This window comes from Aythya marila (genome assembly GCF_965140915.1).
Source record: "Aythya marila genome assembly, chromosome: 13".
Taxonomy (NCBI): Eukaryota; Metazoa; Chordata; class Aves; order Anseriformes; family Anatidae; genus Aythya; species Aythya marila.
In genome coordinates, this window is record NC_139054.1 from 404901 (window position 1) to 426437 (window position 21537).

The 21537-nt window shown below is 43.9% G+C and overlaps 1 long non-coding RNA gene across 1 annotated transcript in view; it reads right to left on the reverse strand.

The window, feature by feature from the left end:
* Positions 1 to 9742: 9742 nt before the first annotated feature.
* Positions 9743 to 21537, reverse strand: part of LOC309883226 — a 28291-nt gene continuing 16496 nt past the window's right edge. The window contains exons 2-3 of the long non-coding RNA XR_014318416.1: positions 13270 to 13474; positions 9743 to 9761 (exon numbers count right to left, since the gene is read on the reverse strand). This is a non-coding gene — a long non-coding RNA (uncharacterized lncRNA). The remainder of the gene's footprint in view (positions 9762 to 13269; positions 13475 to 21537) is intronic.

Consider the following 21537-nt stretch of genomic DNA (forward strand, 5'->3'; position numbering starts at 1 on the left):
ACCCTTGATCTGATGGCCAGGCAACATTCTGTTATAATTGCAAAATCACAGGGAAAAAATGGATTGGAAAGGGCTGCTGGAGATCATCTAGCCCAGCCTTCCTCCCAAAACAAGCTAACTTCAAAGTTCAGTTGGGTTGACTGGGACCTTGTCCAGTCAGGTTTTCCGGGGGTGAACTGCTCATATGTGGGTTCCAGAATGAAGTGTGTAGAGTGAACTTTTCATCTAAACAGTCAGCAAAAACAAAAATTCTTCAGTAGCACACCAAATCTTTCATAGCCGGAGCAAATGAAGAGAACCTGTAGATATGAACTAATACTGTTTTAAAGTAGGTGGTTGTTTATGCATATAGAAACACGGCATTGATTCCACACTTTTATTTATTTGTATTTTATTTAAGAGTAATAAAATTTGTAGCCATTCTCAAATTTCCACCCACAACATCTTAGCTGTTTACTCTGCTGTTATACAAATTACTCAGCTCTGCTCATCTGATTCATTGTGATCCAGAAGTGTTTATGCCAGTACCATATACAGATGTGCTTCCTGGTAGAGGAGGTAACATCTCAAAAATCACAATGAGAACACAACTTAGAAACAGGACAGCAAAAAAGTTACTCCATTCTTCTTTCAATTGTTTGTTTTGTTCTGTAAAGGTCACTCCCAGTCACCACAAAACATTGTTTAAACTGCAGTGTCTAGCCAGCTGAGGAACCAATCCTTTCTTAAAACACATACCATTTTGTTGAGAACCAACCCAATGCCCGCTAGCCAAACACCGCCTGCAAGCCAAATAAATGGTTTCAGAATAATTTTGCATTTTTGCACTTTCTACTACTTTTCTTTTGTGATGTCTTTCTATTATCTACATATGCGATACTAAATTGGAAGTCAAATGTTGATGGTGGAAACCATTTTATGGACTGTGTGCCAGTGATCAGTGCAGACACCAGCCTGAGCCTCACAGAGACTGTCATTGGTGCCAGCAAGTTAAGCTGGTGACTCCAGGGCAGCTCTGCAGGCTGGAATATGACAGCTTGTTGGGTATGCTCCAAGGACTGGTGAAATCAGAGGCTATCACCCCTACCTCATATTCCAAATCATGAGTGGTGACTTAACTGTCATGTCACTTACCAGTTGAGAACTGCCCTGTGACCAGTTTGTGCTGGGAACACTGGCTAACTGTAGGCAAGCAAACTGGGGGGGTGGCTCCATGTGTGAGAGAGGGTGGCTTGCAAACTCACGAATGGGTGTAAGGTCCATGCAGAAATATGGCTCTCTTGAGCTGTCCATGAAAACCTGGCTAAAAATAAAACCAGTACGCAAGCACACAGAGATGGTGAAGTCTGAATTGTGGTGACAGCGTGGACATGGTGACCAAGGAGGTGTTGGCCACTAGGAACCTGTCCTAGGTATTGGCCACAAGGAACATGTGAGTCTGAGTGCAAAATATTATAAATCTGGAAATCAAGATACTTTAATGATAGGTACAGAGCCTGTTAACGTGTAGCCTGATACTGTGTTTGCATCTAATGAGGAAACTGTGAAGCTGAGGGAGGAGTAATTGTAAGGCAAATCTTGTAAGATTTGGAAGGGGAGAGACGAGCGGTGCACCATACAAGGAGCAGAGATGACACATCACTTGGGATACTGCAAAACACACTGGCATATCCAATTCTAGTGCTTTAAGTAAATGCTTGCCTCTTGCAAATGGCAATACCTTGTAACTGTCATGTCTGTGGGAATTACTGTGCAGAAGGGTGTGCTTAGGGAAGGAAATTGAATTTAAAGAATGTCTTCAGAGAACGAGCACCCAGGACTCAGATATCTTCTCTAATTCACTCACAAGAAATGTGTTTGACAGACTTTCTCATGCAGGCGTTATCATCTGAGCGCTTATTTTACTTACATTAATAAACAAGTGTAAGTGGAGCTCTGAACGGAGCTGGCACAGTGGAGGCAGACATCTGAGTCTTTCATTTTATGTTACAACTAAGAAGCATAAACCTGATATGATGACTAAGTTCTCTGGAAAAACTGGAATTCAAACCAATGCAAATGTAATTTCTATAGAGTAACTGTCTGCAGTGTTTCTTTAAACAAAATGACTGTTGTTAAAAACAAACAAACAAAAACATAAAGCAACTGAATACAACATTGTTAAGGTAAGCAGTAAATACAGTAATTCACAGAATACGGTGACCTGGCCCTATGAAGCAGTGCACTACTCAACAGCAAAGCCAAGATGTTTTTTTCCAGTTGTTGCCGCTAGGAGGTGGTTGAGGCAGCACCAAGGCCAGTCCCTTTCTGTTCAGCCCCACTGCAAAGCCCTGTTAGGAAGGGTCGCTGCGACACAGACTACAAGCTCAACCAGGAGACAGGGGCCAGCACTGCTTGCTCCGAACCCCATCCCAAGCCATGCAGCACAAGAGGGGCTGGGCATGAACATGCTCAGGCACCTTGCCCCAGCACCTGCTCCTGTGGCCAGAGCTGGTGGGAGAGCCGGGCCCCTGCTGCATGGCCTGCCCTGTGCTGCTGCTGCACAGGAGGAGGCGAGCAGCTTCGTTTTGCAGAGAGGAGCAGCTGACAGCCAGGAGCTGTGGGCCTGGGTGGTGGCTCAGTGTTTCATAGCACCTGTCAGGATTTTAATCGCTCTTGATGGTGTGAAATACTCTGTGAAACCAGAGCAAGATCTCTATACACAGGATTCTGGGAAAATTATTTATTTTTCTCCTTGGAAATAAAAGACATGCTCTTATGAAAGCTTCATGAAGAACAATATGGCCATGTAGCACAGCAGAAATACTCATCTTTCTCAGTAACATAGGCAAAGCACGTCTGGCACTAAGCAACTTCTCTGAAGATGGAATTGTCCTTTTTGTGTGCTAATGGTCTGTGCCATACCACATTATGCTGCAGAAATTACCTTATTTCTTTTCTATGTAATACTTGAAAAAAAATCAGAGGTCTGAATTTCTTCCCATGGTTGTATTTTACTCCTTAAGCAAAAGCTAAAAGCAACAATGCTTTTCTTTTCCTTCCTACATAACCTGATTTGAAGTCCTTCAATGGAAGAGCCCTCACTAACTTCAGGCAGCTCTGCATCGAGCCCTGGGCACAAAGGACAATTCATTTCTCTGTGACTTGCCCCCAGCCGCAGAGGGAGAGACCAAAGAGGTGTCCTCACCTTCTGGTACAGGATGTGAGTAATGCCAGGGGCGAGCAGGGTTAGTCACATCCGGAGCTGTTAGACCTGGGTCCATTAATTGGGTTCACTTTACAGCACCATTACGGCACAAAGCACTGTGGTTCTCCCGTAATAAAGACCAAATGCCTTTATTTAGAGAAAGAGAGAAGTAGAAACAGAAAGCTACATGTAATCAAGGGAAATGAGGAAATACATCCATCCATAGAGGATGATTCTAACAGTGAAAGGAAGAAATGTGAAGCTTCACTTGTAAGGCTGTCAGCTTTGTCTTCTCCTGAAGGAAGAGAAAATGCTCCCAGTCACACTGCTATAAAGTTGTCTGACTGGCAACCTGAATTTAGACTCAGCTTTGGATTATTGCTATTGCTAAATATTCCAGTGCTAATTGTGCAGGATAGAAGTTCGCTAGTCAAGTAATCATTAGCTAACTGTATAACTATTAAGCTGGTAAAACTAATAGCAACTCTTTATTTCTACTGAGGACTTTGTTCATTTTTAAAATTTTTGGTCACGGACTCAGACAAGAATTGTTCCTTGTTGATTATTTTATTTTCTTTACAAGAAAGGTATAACTGTCACAAATCCATTATTTGTGCAGATGTTGTTGTCTGTGAAGATGTGAAAGAGCAAACCCAATATTTTACATGACAAAATGAGAACCCATTATTTTTTTTCTTAGAACAAATTTCTTCAGCTTTATTGAGTGGAAAATCCTCATCTGCAGTATCTGTGCTGACCCTTAAAATTTCCCTAATTCATTTTCATTTTTAATATCTTTCTGACAAGAAGTGGACAAGAGTAAATGGGTTTCCTATTGACATTCAACTTACAGAAATCTAGTGTGAAGCTATCGCATTGATTGCTTAAAATCTGACAGGCTGTTTATTGACATGATGCTGTTCTTGGGTATGTCAACACAAACAAAGATGTAAAAGCATGTCCTCAAAAATGGGCACAGAGCAAGGAGAGGCAGGATGGGGACCAGGAGGGGACTGATGTGTTGGGAACTCACAAAAGCTCTGAGGACCTGGAGGTGACACATACCACATGCTGTGGTGCATGTCACTTCTCACCCACTGCAAGTCCAAAGGCCTGCAAGACTGAAGTCTATTTTTCAGCCTGAATGTGTCACACCGAGGTCCAGACCTCACTGAAGGTTGGCACTACCAATGCTGTAACTATTTTACTTCTATAAACGCATTCTACAGTTTCAGATGATACCTCTGTCCATTTGCTAAAGTTCAGAGGTTTATTCTCTTTGTGGTTTGCTTTGTTTTATTCCAGAACATTTTGATGAGGCATAAAACAGACTTTTCAAGCGATAAAAACTGATTGCAGTGTGGGTCACTACCAATTCAAAAGTTGCTGAATGATCTGTAGCTGGAAGTAACTTTATATGTTTTGCTGATTCAAAACTCACATTGCACCTTATTTCCCAAGGAAAGCATTACGTTAAATAAGCATGAAAATAAAGCTGGTTTTATCCACATAAAAGCTTCCATAAAACCAGAGCTGAGATACTAAGAATTAGAGAGTGGTTCTGAATCAGAGCCAGAGCCAAGAAGCACAACAACCAGCAGAATGACAAGTTTCAGAATGTTCCCAGAGATACTCATGCATTTAGTGTTTGAGCCTTGGAACAATGGAAATCGCATAATATCAGATCAATATCTTTTTAAGTGTTTAAACTGGTCTGCAGCGATAGGAAAGATTTTTCTCTCCCCTTCTAAAAAAGCATTTCAAGAAGCAATTTGCTCACCCTGTCACTGAAACCAGAGCGAGATGTGGGTTTTCTCCCATTGTGCAAGGAACTGGTACTTGCTTTTCTTCTTCCCCCTCCCTCCCCCCTCCCTCCCCCCTTTTTTCAATGGTGGTTATCAGAAATAACCCACTTAGAGCTAGCCTGGAACAGGAAGGTCATGTCTTTAGTATCTCCTGGCAGAGGTTTCCAAAGAGGGATGATCTCAGCTCAGCTCTGTTGTGTAACTTGTCCTACTGACCTTTACCCCAATGTACATTGGAACTGATTCCTCCACTATTAGCTTTTAATGCAAAATCCAAAGGAAACTTCTGGTCCTGAGAATCAAAATCTAATTACAGAGTATATCGACAGTCAAAATCCTTAGTGCACCACTGTGCACAAGACCTAAATGTTGTTTCTTGTTACTGCTGGATGTTGTTAATAAAGTGCTTGCTGCCTCTCTCACAGACTAGAAACCACTTCTGCTGGTGCCTTGATGGAGAGCCTGTGACACTTCTCACAGCCTGGCAGGGATCCTGAGCAGACTGAAGTTTTCTGACAAGGCCCTGCTCAGGACTGAGCTCTTCCTTCAGTACCTCTGAAAAGGCCATTTTCTTGTATCAACATGTCAAATGTCTCTTAATAAAGCAGCTCAGAGAGCATGGCTTATGCAGGCAGCATGGCTTTGCCTCACTTTCTCGTTCAATAAATTTGAGTGGGTGGTTGCTGCCTCCTGATGGGTCCTTCCCAGCCCGTCTGCTATGGGAGGGAGCATCTCAGACTGAAGCCTCTGTCTCGGCTTACAGGTTGTCAGAAGTCTTCCCATTGATACAGGGTTTTGTGACCTGAAACTAGCGTGCCTGACAGTACGTGTAAACTATGCAGCCTGTTCCATCCTAAATCTCTAAAATAAGGTGTCTAAACTATCCTCCTGCCGTAGTCAGTGGAGACAGACACCTCCAGCAAATTGCTTGTCCTATGTGTGGAACAGAAGGAGCAGCTTCTCGGGGGCTGCTGTCACAGAGGGGGGCAGCTGTCATCTCACACAGTGCACCCAGATCCTGCATGATTAATGCCAGACACATGACTCCCACCTGGAGGAACTACAGACAAATTTAAGAAGGAAACATCCTTAAAATCTTACTGCTCAAGCTCATTCTTCTCTTCACAGACTCTGACAGTGAAAAAAAAAAAGTCTGTCTTGTTAGTTTGAAGATTAAAAGTGACTTGGACTTGGCCTTCCTAATACCTTCAGTGTTCTCAGCTCATGTCAAGTTGGGCTCAGAGCAAAGGCTGTGTGTGACTCATTTCCCGATGCGACTGGCCCGCTTTCCCCTGAACCTGCCTCGACCCCTCACAGTGAAGGGCAAAAGGCTCCTTCCCTGTTTTACTTCTCTCAGAGCCCTCGTGAGACTTTAGCACAGGTAACCAAGTTTCCCTTTGTGCTCTCCGCATGCAGTCACTCTGCAGCCCTTGTGCTTCACTCCTGCGGATAGCTCTACCCTGTCCTGTACCCCTCTCGCTCAGTGGTCCCATGCCTTACTGGTATTCAGGACACCCAGGTTTGGTTTTGGATCCATCAAGTTCTTTCTTCTTGCTCAGTCTCTCACCTACAACTTGTTATTTTAAATAAACACTTCTCAGTTCAGCTTCTCCAAGGCTAAGCTTATTTTTTTGCCCCTGCTTCTTGTATTTCCACTGCCTCTGGTTTCTCCTCTCACTCATCCTCTGTGCCAAATAGCCCCATCCTTTCCAGCTGCACCCTCTCTCTGCATTGGATTCCCACCTCTTGCTTCCCAGAATCAAAGCCTTGGTCTATAAGCTCCAGAGCTCAGCCAGCCTGTTAACACAAGAATGTTGATCTTCCCTCCCCATTTTCCTGTTTGTTTGTTTGTTTTCTTGAGACTCCTCCAGTCCTCTGCTTCCTTTGCTAGGAGTGGCCCCTCAACTTGACTTCATACTCTGTCCTTCTTGAAGAGTGGATTCTTTAAGTAGAAAGGTTGTGTACAACAAGTGGCATGTATATTCATGAGCCACCCATGCATGAGAGATGAAAAAGTCACCTTCCTCCACTAGCAATGTCCCTTGGGTCTATTAAATCATCACTTGACAGCTAGCTCTATAATGTCCTTAGGCAAAGGAGGGTATTGTGTGTAGACCAAACTGGCAGAGCTTTTCTGACAAACCATTTTCCTGACAAAATGATAATTCGTGAAAAATGAAAATTATTCAGTCAGAAATTAAATCTTCCATCTACTTCATATTCTTTAGACTCTTTGTCTTCCTGTCTGTGGAAAAGGAGTGTGTTAGAAGCTGTAAGGCAGTGGCAGCAGTATTCCAGGGATGATTTCCCAATAAAATAAAAACAGCTTTGTTCCTCCCTGCAAGGAGCCACGGTTAGCTTGGGATGAGTGCAAAGGCAGGTTTGTAACGACAGAGAACAGTTTCTCCCCAGAAGCTGGGCTCAGCCCAGAGCTCCCTGCTATGACGAGAGCTCTCCGGTCATACCAGGGAGCTCTGGGCTGATGACTTCAGCTCTCAGCACCTGCTTGCCCAGCTGTGAAGTGTCACCTTATCTACCTTGCTGGTGTGGTCTGCTGAAGTACTCCCACCAAAGGACCATGGAAATAAAGAGACATTGTTTTTCTCACAGCTTGTTGTGAGAGGAAGCTTCTTTCTTTTTGTGTTTTCCCTAGTTCTACTGCAGACTAATGACCATGTTACATTTTAACTTTTCAACTTGTTCCAAATTCTTTATTTGTTTTCAGGGTGGTGAAGAATCACTTGCACCTCCTGCAATAGTGAATGACTCAACAAGGGAGAGCGCAGAGCTCTCTTGCAGTGCCTGGCTCCGCACACAGGACCCACGCAATGCTCCGGTGTTGAGTGTTAGAGCAGAGTGGAAATGAGAAAAACCAAGAATGTTGTAAACAGTGTCAGAGGCAAAGATGTAATAAAAATGTTGTTTCATGAAATCATACTTGTGTTTACTGTACCTGGAATCCAAATGGGAGGAAAAACACTAGGAGGTTCAGATGAAGGTGGCTTTGACAACTCACTGCTTATGTTAAAGGACCAGAAATTTTCATTATTCCTGTAGTTTCCTGATCAGGTTCAAGCCTTCTGTAGTAAATGCCAGTTGCTTTTCCAGAGGCAATGACAATTGGTGTTTGGCATTGGAAGTCTTCACAGTGTGAGTCTGTGTTGGCTGCCTGCAGGACAGGCCATTTCAGTCCCCACCTGCTCTCTCCACATCACTGAGGTTTTGGCCACTCTCCTCCTGGCTATGGTGGGGATTTCACAATGTGTACCTCGCCCATCTTACAGCATTCACAGACCATGATCCATGGCTATGGCTTAGGGTGAAAGAAGCATTTCAGACAGAAGAGCAAAGCCTGGAGCCTGGAATAACATTTATACCTCAAGCTTTGTTGCAGCCTCTGAAAGTGCTGTGATAGACAGGGAAATAGGGGGCCCCACCATCAGCACTTGCCTTCTTCTGCTCTTGTTTGACAGACAGGGAAAGGAAGAACTGCCAGCTGCAGCATTGCACTAGACCTGGAGGTGTCTGCCAATGCATGTGTTGCAAGCACTGCAACAACACGAGGGCTCTGACCCCTGCCTTGCCGGCTGCCTGGCACCAGCAGGGAGAACTTCTGAGTCCCGCAGGTGCAGTGCATGCCACCAGTGCCAGGTCAGCTCCCTGTGGCACTGGGATGGCTGTCAAGAAGGAACGAGGAGGTCAGAATAGTTTCATCAGATAAAGAATTAACACATCAGGGGAATATAGTCTGCATGGATTCCTACAGTATGTGAGGCAGCTTAGAATTAGCTCTGAACCTACCAGAGGATAAAATTAAACTTGTGTCTGCCTGGTCAATTCCAGCGCGCTGTTTTGAAAGCTATGCTGTTGCAAGAGCTGCACTTAAAATATTTTCTTTCATGAGCACATACCATTGGTTGTCAATCCTCTTGTTTTTCAAGAGAGGAAAGAGCAATAGGAAAGAAAATACACACACACAAAACAAAAACAAAAAAAAAAACCGGAGATGAATAACCTCATCCGGAGTTAGTCACCGATTGCCAGAAATGTCATTGCTTTTCCCCACACTCTTCTTGTATTTCCATTTGACTGGGCGGCTCCCACCCCTCTTCTGCTTGCCCAGTGTCCAACCTGTCCGACACCGGCGCCGCTCCCGGAGCAGGGGCCGGGGGGAGCGGCGGGACCCCCCCGCCTTGCCGCCAGGGGGCGCCGCGACACCGCGCTGCGGCCGGGGGCCGGGGGAGCCCGGGGGTGTCCGCGGGGTGCCCGCGGGTCCGGCCCCGCCGTGCCTCCGCTGCTCGGAACGGCAGCTCCAGCGGGTCCCAGGAGAAGTGCCAGCTTGCTGGACAAAGCAGAGGCACCGAAAGCTGCTTACTTGTTCTGAAGGCCACGCAGAGGCAGCACGCTGTAGAATAATCTCTCGTTACAGCGCTTCCTTGTGTGACTCATCAAGCGGGGCTCAAAGTATTAGCTGGAGTCTGGCTGAAATGGCATTTGATGAAGCATTGCTGGCTGAGGTTAGACACGGGTAAAACTGAAACATGGCAAGGTCAGGAAAAATCAAAATAAATGTCAAGCATTTGACGGGCATCTTCCACGTGGCAGCAGACTGCAGGACCAATAAGTTGTTCAAGTAGTTGACCTGGTGCTACCCTCATCTAGGAGAAGTGGTTCTGTCGCTGCGTCCGCTGAGGTGTCTGGTGCAAGTGCAGAAACAGACAGCAAGGGGTGTCCTACTCTGGAGACAAGTCTGTCCTCCAAGTCCTGACCTGAGAACGGTAACTTTATTACTTTTCAGTCTGCTTTGGGAATGAAAAGTAGAATAAAGGTTATCATACACACAGATATCTTATTAAAGTGCTGTTTTTTTTTTCAGTAGTTCTCCACTCGGAATTTTTAAAATAATATCAAATGGTATTAGATTTAAGAAATACCATACGAGTGTGAGCACCTACTTTGAGCATTTCAGTCATCTACAACATGAACAATTGAAACAAATTCCATAGAGAGGTTATTTGTGGTTGCACATGCATGTCCCTGGAAGTTCACTCTCAATTCAAGAAACCTGAAGTCTTGATTTACTAAACAACCATCCTTTTTTGATGGTGTGCCTCTGTTTAAATCACTTGTTGCTAATGCTAGTGCTGTAATTCTGGAGCTTTGCCTACTGCCTTGGCACAGGTCTCTGGGGCCTCAGACATAACATATATCTGAGGAGTTCTGTATCTAAGTTAAAAGAACACATTAAAATAAATAAGATAAGGTAACCTGGCCTCGAGTTCCTAATGCAGCCCAGCTGGATAACTACAATGAGTCCTGAGTTCTCAGAAGTGATAGTGCAGATAGCAAAGGAAGTGAAGCAATTATGTTCAAAACACACTTCACCGATGGCTCTTAACAAGCCAGGCTGGCAGAGGAGACTTTGGCAGAGTCTTTTGTACTCACAACCATAGAAAACAATCAATAGAAAAGCTTAACTTCCTGGACCTACACTGAATACTAAGTTAGCAAAAGAGTACCTCATTATTATACTACTTTTTACAAGGAAACAGTGGGCAGAGGAAATGTGACTCACTGCAAACACTGGGATAAAAAAGGTACTGTGCAAATGGACAAATAAGCCACTTGCAAGTAAGCTCCACTGAGTGCCACTATCGCATTCTGGTTGAGTCTCAGGACATTTCAGGATCCACTCCAAAAGGATTCTTCGTTATTCATATAGCTAAAAATAGGCCCTGACGGCTAAACTGCAGTGGTCAGCCAATGCACAGAGCAGCCAAATACCACTGACACATTGAATGTAAAACTTTGGACCCCTCCAAAAAAAGACAAGGTAGGTGACAAATTTGCAGTGAAGTTGAACCAAATGTTGACAGCGTTGGGTTTTGTCCTCTGACATAAAAATATATCTCCTTTCCAGCTTCTGACTGTTTACTAATAATACTATTGCACCTAAACATACACAAAAGCTCATGATTGGAAAACAATTGCCCCAGGGAAGTTAAAACAGAGAAATCCCACAGATTTTCCCCCCTTTCATTAATGTCTTCTAGAGTCTGATTGCTGCTCTGAAGGCTGTTTTGAACAACATGCATTTTTTTCTCCATTTTTTCTTATGAGTGGACGTGCTGTCTTTTGTCCACTCTTCTCCCAAGTCCTCTTGGGAGAAGACATTAAGTCTTATAGAAGACATTAGTCTTAAAATCACAAGACTCCATCCATATTTTTATATGGAAAGCACAATGCATGCAAGGTTTGTTTCTGTCAATCACCTGACAGAAAAAAGGATGCTAAGAACATAACGTTATGCAGAAAGTATCAGAAAGGAGGTATTGCCTTAGTCTTGCGAGAACAATTTTAAAAAGTTATAACTAAAAAAAAAATCTGTGGATGAATAATAACATAAAGTGATGTTCCTCCTCATCACAGGTGTGAATAAGTGATTTGGACTAACTCAGGAAGAGCAGAATGAAGAGAAATGGCCAGCCTGTGGCTGGATGGGACCACAGGAGAAAAAGGCTCGTGTGCCTTGCTCCAGCTTTTCTCCTAGCACTCTGGTCACTAAGACGTGCTGTGAAGGGATGGATGAATTAAAGCTCATGCACTGCAGCACACGGCAGCCTGCAGTAAGACCAGACCAGCACCCAATGGGCTGGTTGCCTTCAGCAGCTTTCTGAACAAGCCAGGAAGGGTTCCCATGTGTGTGCCACCAGCCTGAAAGGAAAACAAGAAGTGCTTTGCACTGCTCTGCACATTTCTGAAAACCTGTTCCACCCCAGGACAAGCAGCAAGGTGCGACTAGCACAGACTACAGGGGAAAGATTTGAAGCAAGATCTGCCACCTGTTTGTCCCCGCACATCACGGTGCCGTTACTCCCTCTGGTAGAGGGGCAGACCGAGGTGCTGGGCAGGACAGATCCAGCCAGGCTGGGGAGCCAGGCTCAGCTCCGCACAGAAGCTGCCCACCTCCCTTACAACATCCATCAAAATCCCATTCCCCCACCCAGTTTCAGCATGTGAAAGCTGAAAACATAAACTTCAGTCAAATCTTTTAAATTAATGCCTTGGTAAAGCTTTTCTGAAGGAGTACAGCAGAGATCAAACCCATACCTTACTAACACCTACTCATCCTCAATATTGTAAGCAATTTCTTAGTATTTGCAAAGGTTCTGCAAATGTTTGAAGTACTGAATACTGCTATTATTTGACATTAGCTCTTCTTTCTCTTCTTTTGCCAACCTGGAGATCCTGCTGTCTCTAGCAACAAGAGTCGGACTCTCCCACATTTACTGACAGGCAGTAAGGAGCATCTCAACACAAACCAGCCCTGGATGGAGAATAAGGCACGGCTCAGTGTGTGTGGAAGGGTGGCAGAAGCAGACCATACATAAATTACTATGAACCATGAATTGTTTCCACAGCTTTTGGGAAAGGACTAAAAAACATTTCTTTGCCATGTAGCTGAATTTAGAGACTTTACTATAGGTTGTTGTACAATAGCTAAATGTGGTCAAAGCAAGGTTTTCTGAAGATACACCTGGGCCTAATGTGCAGCAGGTCCATCTGATGGGAATAGGCAGCCACGTGCTCAGCCAGCCTGCGTTTCAGGTGCTGCTGTAACCTGTCGTTCACAGCATATCACCTCTGCCTCTCTGCTACCTGAGAATGAGAGACTGCAGGGGATGATCTTTTAACCAGGTGTGGCCTAGCAGAACATAATGTGTTGCATAGCAATGGTCACAAACTTAATGGCTACATTAATGCCTCCACCATAATACCCTGCTTTATATGCCCCCGGGCTATTTTTTGACTTTCCAGCTGTGGGGTTGGGTCTTTCCACTAATCTTCTGGGGCAGTGCTCCCTTCTTGTTACATCAACACAAGCAACAATGTTTGATCATTTCATATAATACAAAAAAGTCCAAGCCTTCAACTAAAGCATTTTGTAAAAGCAAAATTACACATTTCTCATTACATATCTCTTCCTTTTTTTTTCTCCATTGTTATTTCTATATAAAAGGAAAAAGAAAAAAAAAAAAAAAAAAAGCACTCAGGAGCATTATTAAGAATACTGAGAGGTTGTCATCATCTCGAGTTGAAATGACACTCCTGACAGTTGCTTTAACACACACTGCCAGCTCCTGCTTTCAAGAGTCATATAATTTACAATGTTTGTACTTACTCAGGAATAGGGGGAGGAAGGAAGGTCATCAAAAAGTTAAAAGTTGATAAATTCAGAAAAACACCAGCCAAACAAGATTACTCACAGTCACTTACCCAGGCTGCAATCCTTGTTCAGAGAGATGCTTCAGGGCTCAGAGGTTAAAGCCAGAGCTTTACAGGAAGGTACAACTTTGCCCAAGTCCCAGAATTGTTCCTCTTCTCTCACCTCTAATGCACGTCAGAGCTAAAGTGGACTTCTAGTGAGGGGCCTTGTAAATTTAGGTCACAAAATGCTGGCAGAAGACTGAAGTTACAGATGCTGTGAAATAACATGAGAAAAGGACTCAAACCTTATTGACGATCTTATGGGCCTTTTCCTACCTACCTGATCCTATGATGACAGCTGTCAGCTGTGGCAGCCCTCCTCAGGTGGGCCTTTGTGTTTCCCCCAAACAAGCTGCACCTTCCTGCCCAATCAGCCAGGCCTCATCTCCCTGATCCCACAGCTCCTTTAGCTCCTGTTCCTCAGTGTGCTGCCCTGCTGCTGCTGCTCCTAGCAGGCAGTGAAGCCCAGTCTGCCCAGCTCTGCTAGAGAAGGGTGAGTTTGTAACCACAGTATGGTTCATTCTCTTTTGTTTGTGCCTTTTCTCTGGTTTCTTGAGTTGGTCTCCTACCCTGCAGGAGAACAGACAGTGATGAGTTTGCCTTAGAAAACTGAAAAGAGCAGATGTTAAACCAAATTCCTCTGGGTACTGTTGTGAAAGGTACCAAAAGGAATTCTGGGGAAGCATAGATTTATAGAAAGCTAGGCACTGTCAATTGCCACCCTGGGCACATCTGGGTAGCAGAAATTCAAGGACTGTTTGCTTTGCCTTGAGCTTCCAAGAGCAGGTTTTAGATGTGTTCTGAGAAACCTCTTCTTGTAACTAGAAATGAGTTTTTGTTTCTTGCTTGATCTCTAAAAAAGAGCTGGCTTCCACCCCTCAGGCTCACAGTCAGGACTAAAAGTTGATGTGATAATTTTGCTTCAGTTGTTCCTCTTTTAACAGGAAAAAAAATCTCAGCTCTTGCCCACCAGATGTCTGTTTCTTCCTAGAAGGCTTTTTAACTCTATATTTTAGCCTTTGCAGTTCTGGAGCCTGACTGTGAACATGGTCACTACTGTGATTAAATATGGTTTTGCCTTTTTAAAATTTGCTGGAGCTGGCTGGGCTTTCAAACAGCAGTTCCTGAAGCAAGGTACCTAGCAACATGAATTTTGTTACATTCTCACTCTAGGAAATTCACATTGTGATGTACTGATGTCTCTGATAATTAGCATGTGTGTATAAATATCAGTTCAATTTTCTTTGTTATCCAAGATTTTCAAATGAAATGTATCATCTTGTCCTTCCCTATGATAGTAGGAAAAGACAAAAATAAAAATAAAAAGTTTTTTAAAAAAGACTTGTCTATTAAAACACTTCCCCTGACCCACCACCCTCCCCAACTCCATTATCATTGTGGTACCTTTGTGGCTACCTGAAGAGGCAAGTAACCCCAGTATCACTCTAGCCTGTTTGCTAAGGCAATGCATAGTGAGGCATTCATGTTTCCTGTAAAGCCCTTTGTTTTTATACTAGGCTGTTCACACCTGCTGCTTGCCATAATATCTTAAGCCATATTATTTAGTAATGTCCACACAGAGGTATCTGTACAGAACTTTTCCCTGCCTAGGGCTCCCAGCGGGTCTGGGGCAGGAATGGCCTTGAGCACCTTTAGCAAGTGGTAACTGGATCTGTTTGTGCTGCTGGTGGACCTGGTGATTTTGGTTTTGGCATCACTTGCTAGAGATGAAGTGATCTATAACCAATGTATGAGGCAAAAGTAGGGATCCCAGGGGGTTCTGCTATTCCTTGGCAGCCTCTTCTGTTGCAAGTTTCTCAAAAATGCCTGGGATAACTTGTCACAGGGAGTTAAGGCAGGAAATGGAAGTATTAAGAGCACATGAAGCCGGTATGCCAATGGTCTGTCACAGAAGACTTGAAAAATGTTTTATGAAAATACTTGTTTCACTAGAGATCTAGCCAGAAAAAGGAATCATCAACTGCCATGTAAGAATCATTTTTTTTATATATAATGGTTGTTTATATTTTAAGCTATTTTTAACTGAATAAACCTCAGGGGAAAATTTTCTATAAGAAACTTAAAATCATATTTTATAATTTTCTTTTGTGGACACCCTATTTTCTGCTTGGTTTTTCTTTCTTTTTTTTTTTTTATTTTTGTATAGGAATCTCTTGCTGTTCTAAGCAAAGAGCTTGTGTTTCTTTCATCAGGACAGACATGGAAAAGCCATATTTTTTTCTCCCTGTCAGTCCTCCGGCTGCCTGAGTTAAGGCTTCCTATCAGGTTGCTGTAGCCTGAACCCACCTGTGGGTTCATGTCACCAACTTCATCACTCCCAGTTAAAAGATTTTTTTTTTTTTTTTTTTTTTTTTTTTTTTACTGAGTTAGCATGCCTACAAAGAAATAAATTAATCCCTGCTGTAGATGCACCTTGTTCCTCCTCTGCCTTTCTTGTCCCTTGGAAAATTGCTTCTTCTGGTGCAGTCTGTGCAACCAGGCACTTGCCCCAGTTTCCTCCCATGGATAGACAATTCTAAAGACTTGAGAGACACAGCAGTTTGGCTATATTGATTCTGAAACGTTCAAACTTGCTTTTAATGTCTTTGCTAATGAGCCTGCTGGCCTAGTATGATCTCCTATAAACTGCTTCTTTAACCTCTTCAGGGAGCACTTTATAAAATAATGCAGACCCCAGAAAAAGGTTTTGAAATGTAAAATACTGAAACAATGTGAAGAAAGGATTGCAAAACTACTGGTGCTTTGCTAGGCCCAATGAATCATAGAATTATTTGGTTCGGAATGGACCTTAAAGAACATCTAATTCCAACCCCCCCCCCCCCCCCCCCCCGTGCCATGGGCAGGGACACTTCCCACTAGATCAGGTTGCTCAAAGCCCCATCCAGTCTGGCCCTGATTGTTCACGGGAAGATTGTCAGATTTGCTATTACTTGATTTAAAGCCTATTGAAACAAATATCAATGAGTTCTAAACAGGGATTTAAAAATCCTTATAAAATTTTTCTGGGATTATAGCATTGGAGAAAAGGAATCACCTTGCCATGAGTGTCAGCAGGCATCAGATACTACTTTTTAACCAACACATGCTATAGTAATTCCCTTGGTTAACGTGTCTTGAGGCCTCCTGGAGGAGAGGATGCTGCAGCAATATCCCATCATCATTTGAAGTTTAAAACTGAAATCCTATCCCTGCTGATAGTGGTGAAACAAGCAGTATGAAGATTTACTTTCCCTTTTTAATGTATCTTACTGATTTGCCAATCATTAAATTTTAGTAAGAAGAAAGCAGTGGTTTAAAGTAATAATAAGCAGTTCTAGAAACAGTGTTGTTGGTAGAGTCTTCAACCCTATTGAATAAATGGGGAAGTCTAAAAGATTAGCACTGACTGTAAATCTTAAAACCTTGCCTAGCATCTTAAATGATCAATTGACAAATGAAAGTCCAGTTTAGAAAGGGATCTCAGTATAGAAGAATGGGTTCAAGAAATTTGGAGACAGTATGAGAAGGCAGAAAAAAGTCTTTCCAGAAAGATGAATGTCACCTGGAAGAATTAAGAGGTGTTTTTTTTTTTAAGTTCCAAATAAGCATGTGTTTGTTAGTGCAAGCTGCGACAACATTAAGGTGGCAAGAAGCCCATGAGGAATAAATAGAAATGATGTTGTGAGCACGCAATCAGCTATGAGTCACCAGCATTCCTTTGCTACTCACATCATAATGGGAGCAGAACATCTGGGCAGTGTAGTTCTTAAAAGGGCTGAGCATCTGCCAGATCAGGCAAGGGAAAAAAAGGCATTTTCACGAGTCCTTCTAAACCAGACATGAATTCTTCCCCGTGCTCTGAATCAAATATGAAGCAACATCATTCTTTAGTTCCATGACATTTTAGAAAGCATGATTTCCAATTATTCCCTCTTGAAAATGTGTGTATATGCATATGGTTATATGTAAATAAGCATAAAAGCCTCATTTGAAATATGTCCTTCATAGATACTAGTAAGAGTGGTGGAACTTTTCTAAGTTTGCAGAAACTAGCAGTATTAGGTCACAATTTTGGTTCAAGATCTTATATGAGATTGGATCACATTTTGGCACTTGTTGCAGTTACCACCCTTCCATGATGCCTTGCAAGTTAGAATAAAAATATACTTAACGGACCCATCTGGGACTTTCTGCTCAAAGTCAAGCCCAGAGGCTCTTCAGTGGTATCACCAAAATCTCCCTCCCCAGACTGGATAATCAGATATTTTTTTTTTTTTTCAGTTTCTGGAGACTGAGAAATGAAATCCAAACCAGGTGCAAGGAAATTCTCTGCTCATTAGCAGCTTCACCTGCTGTCATGGTCTATTTAACTGCTATTCCCCCTCAGTAAATCACAGCTTGCTGAGAACACTACAGGTACAGATTTGTAGTGAAAATGAACTCATTTAAGTAGTGAAGGAGTTAATTACTGGTAAAATAGCCAGAGTTAATGGAAGTAAGTATGGGTCATGTGAAACTGAGAGGGTGTGCGGCAATCAATAAGCTGGTGTCAGGATGAGGCCATTAGGGCCTATTCTACTCAGATTTGGAACTGCCTGTATTTTGGCACAGGATCTTTTCTGGAGACAGGTAAAAGTTTAGCTGTTTCTGAATATTTTTAGGTCAAAGTCTTGTAAGCAGTTGTGCTATTTCCCATCCTTCCCATTACTTGAGGTGACCTTCCCATAATGATCCCCACTTCTCCATGTGACTAGTGGGACCTTGTCCTTTCTGGTCCCTTCTTCCTATTTGTTTTGTCTCCTGGTGAGGCTGAGCTAGTCATCCTAGGAACAAAGCCATGAGGGGGAGGAGGGTGCATTTTTCCTTGTCCATGATTAATGGACAGTGTGCTTGGAGCTAGTAAGTGAGATGAGTCTTTAAAACAACATTCATCAAAGGAAAGAGCTTGTTGGTTGCTAATTTATGAGGGAGAGTGATTACCCTCCCTCCGTGGGCTGCTAATCCAGAACTGACTCACTGACTAAAATTGTTTAAACCATAATATTCCTGAAGTATTACGTTTCAGATTGAGGCTTAAAGGGCCAGGAGCATAACTGGCTGACACCGTTATGCATGTGTCCTCATCTATCTTGAGGGAGTACTGCGGCAGCAGGAGCAAAGCCCAAAAGCTCTGGTGGTAGAGCATGCCTCTCTGGTTCTCCCAATAACCCCAGTGCTGTTCCCCTTCTCCCTCTTGCCACATGCTTTGCACATGAAAGCCATGTGCTTTGAAAAGAGGCAGTACACTTAGGAAGTTGGTAATTTGAATAAAGGCACAGAAAAGAGATTCTTTTCAGTGGTGTCTTCTGAGTGGCTTGGCCAGGTAAACTTTCATAAGGCACACCAGCCATCTGCAGGCAGAACTGGAGTGATTATCACAGCTACACTCATACCCAAACTGTGTAACTAAATCATTTGCCCAGCAGGGGGAAGTTGTTCTCAGTGGGAGGATCTCCTCCCAAGCCCAAGGAGACTTTGGCCTGCGAACTTTGCTTCCTTGAAGAGTTCCCTTGCCTCCAGCAAACGCCCACACAGGAAGACTGCCTGAGACAGACCCTCCTGTGGAAAGCTCTTCTACTTTATGTGGAAACTAAAAATCATCTAAAAATGAATCAGTTACTTAGCAGTCTAGTAGAGGACTAATCATCTCTCAGCACGGCCACCTAAGTAGGAAGAGATGTGCACACTCCAAGCTGGTGCAGCTGAGCCCTGTGAGCATCTCCTCTGGGGGCAGTGAATCTCCTCTGCTGCCTGAGGGGTGGGGACAACACTAAGAAATCCATGGTCTCGCACAGGAATGTGCGTGGCATATGCCTGGGATCTTGGCAGGGACTGTACAAAGACTTGCTTTTATAAACCCAGCTCCAGAGTCTCTATTCTGGTTGTCCCAGTTGAGTGTCTGGGCGCTTGTTCCAGGAGGAGAGCGCTGTCGAGCGAGCAGCAAGAAAGATCCGTGCCGGTTCGGGGAGCGCGCTCCTCAGCTCCGCCGCACAGCCGGTGCTCAGCCTTTAGCTCCCCGTGCGCGGACGGGCCGGGATGCCCGGCGGGACGCCCCCGGGACGCCCCCCGCGGGGCGCCGCCGCTCGTCCTGGAGCGCCGCGGCCGGGCCACCAGGTGTCACCGCTGCGCTGCTCCCCGGGGCCTGGCAGGAGCTCACCCGTGGGCTGCGGTGGTGGGGGAACCACCCCAAAAGTGAGCTGCACAGACCAAGCCTGTTAACTCGTTCCGTTTCTGGAGCTCTCGGGCCGAACGCATCTCCCACTGAATCTGCAGGTTCTCTGCTCCTCGCTCTCCATTTGTTGGTTTGCTGCTTCCCTGTTTCCCGGGCTCTGATCCAGGCTTCTCCAAAACTGGGTTTATTCAGGTGCTGAGATGTGTGCAATCCTGACTTCCTTCTGGAGGTTTCCATCCAGCCTCAAAGGCAGCATCCTGGATAGCATCAGGAGTTCCTGTTTGCTGCCTGGCACGTCCCGTTCAACTGAGCATAGCCTGCAGTGCAGGCACAGAGAGCTGGAGGCAAATTATAGACTTGCACTCTCTGTCATGGTTTCCCCCTGTATTTGTATAATGTTTAGCAAGCAGTTGTTAGAACTGCCTACATCCTAGTAATTCTGTCAACTTGGAGACAAGTTTGGATTGGTTATGCAGTTGCTAAAATACGAACAAATATTAAAAAGGTCAAAGAAAAATACAGGCTTTGTAGAATGATCAGAAAGATTTTTTTTTTCTTTCTTGGAGTCTTCCTCAGGTTTCTGCAAATGCTTAACAAAAGTTAAAGGTCTGAAAATGACCCCAAAACCGCCATGAGTTACATGTTTGGGTTTCTTGATAGCCTGTGAATGGAAGCCTGCTGTAACCCAGTTCTGCAATTATTAATGCGATTTTAACTTTCAATACATGTCAGGAAAGCATTTAATGTCTTAATACTTCCTCTTGATAGTGCTCCCAAATTGACCCTGTGATCTGCTTCTACCTTGTCAGAAAAGATTGGTGCAAAACCAGTGGAGGGTATTTGTTTTCTGTTTGTCTCTTTGGGCCAAAGGTGACAGCATGGGTCTTCCTTTTGCTGTGCTCCTGAGGCAGAACCACTTCTCTGCTTCCCGGATGCATGGCTTTGCAGTGAGCAACTCTGTTCTTGCTTCTCTTCCTCCAGCAGCAGCTGAAGTTGCTCAAGGCCTTTAATTAGGTACAAAATATCTGAAGTTAATCATCACATGGGTAAGTACGGACCCCAGAAAAACACACTTCAATGTTTTCTGGGTCTGACTGTTACAGACTTGGGCTGGGAACACAACCCCAGTCCAGTCTGCTCCTAGTCATTTATGAATCCTAAAGGCTGGAGAAGTCTCATTAAATCCACTGAGCCTTCTGCAATCAGTTAGTAACAGCATCTTTATGGTGATTTTTTTTACTGGTAAAGCCATACCTCAGGCTACAAGGAAACTCTTTTAATGGATGCATTTCTTAGAAAAATAAACACACCAAAAAGTGCAAAATTAATTAGAGAAATAAAATCCCCTCTGAAATAAAATGGGAGAAAGAGAAAAGAAAAACTAAGTGGCTTGATTGTACAATGTGGTAATTTTCTTAAGTCTGAATAAAAATTTGTCACTAATGACAGAAAAAAAGTGTACCCTAAACTGTTGTGTACACTCTTCTTTGCCTTTAGTTATAATTGCAGGTTGCAGCATCCTATGTGTGTGACAAAATCAATGCGTTGTACAAACAGTTTTTCAGGGTTATTGTACTTCACAGACTGAGCTTGTCCAGAGCTTCAGAAATATCTTTACTGACACCTCCTCAAGCTGAGTTCTAGATTTTGGCAATCCAGTCTCCTGTGAGCTGAGATATGAGTTTCCAGTATATGCAGCATTAAAAACGGATACACGCCGATTGCTGAGAAGCAGCACTTGTTTTGTTCCCGTGTCAAGCATTGTCGGCACGTTCTTTGCGACTCGGCTGCATGACAGCTGGGAACCAGCTAACTGCTCCTATTTGTCAAACATGTCACTCAGCAAAAATAAAAACAGCTGAGAAAGCCCTGGCTTCTGGGAAGTCGGCAGATACCATCTCTGCATGTCAGAGCCATGACTGTGTCAGGGAACAACATTATCACTGTACCTTGGCATTGTGCGTGGAGCTCTCATCAGCCTGCTCCCACTGCGCACAAAACCCTTGGTGAAGGCAGAGCCACGCAGATGCTGGGCAGCCCTGTGCTGCTCAAGTTGCTCCTGCACC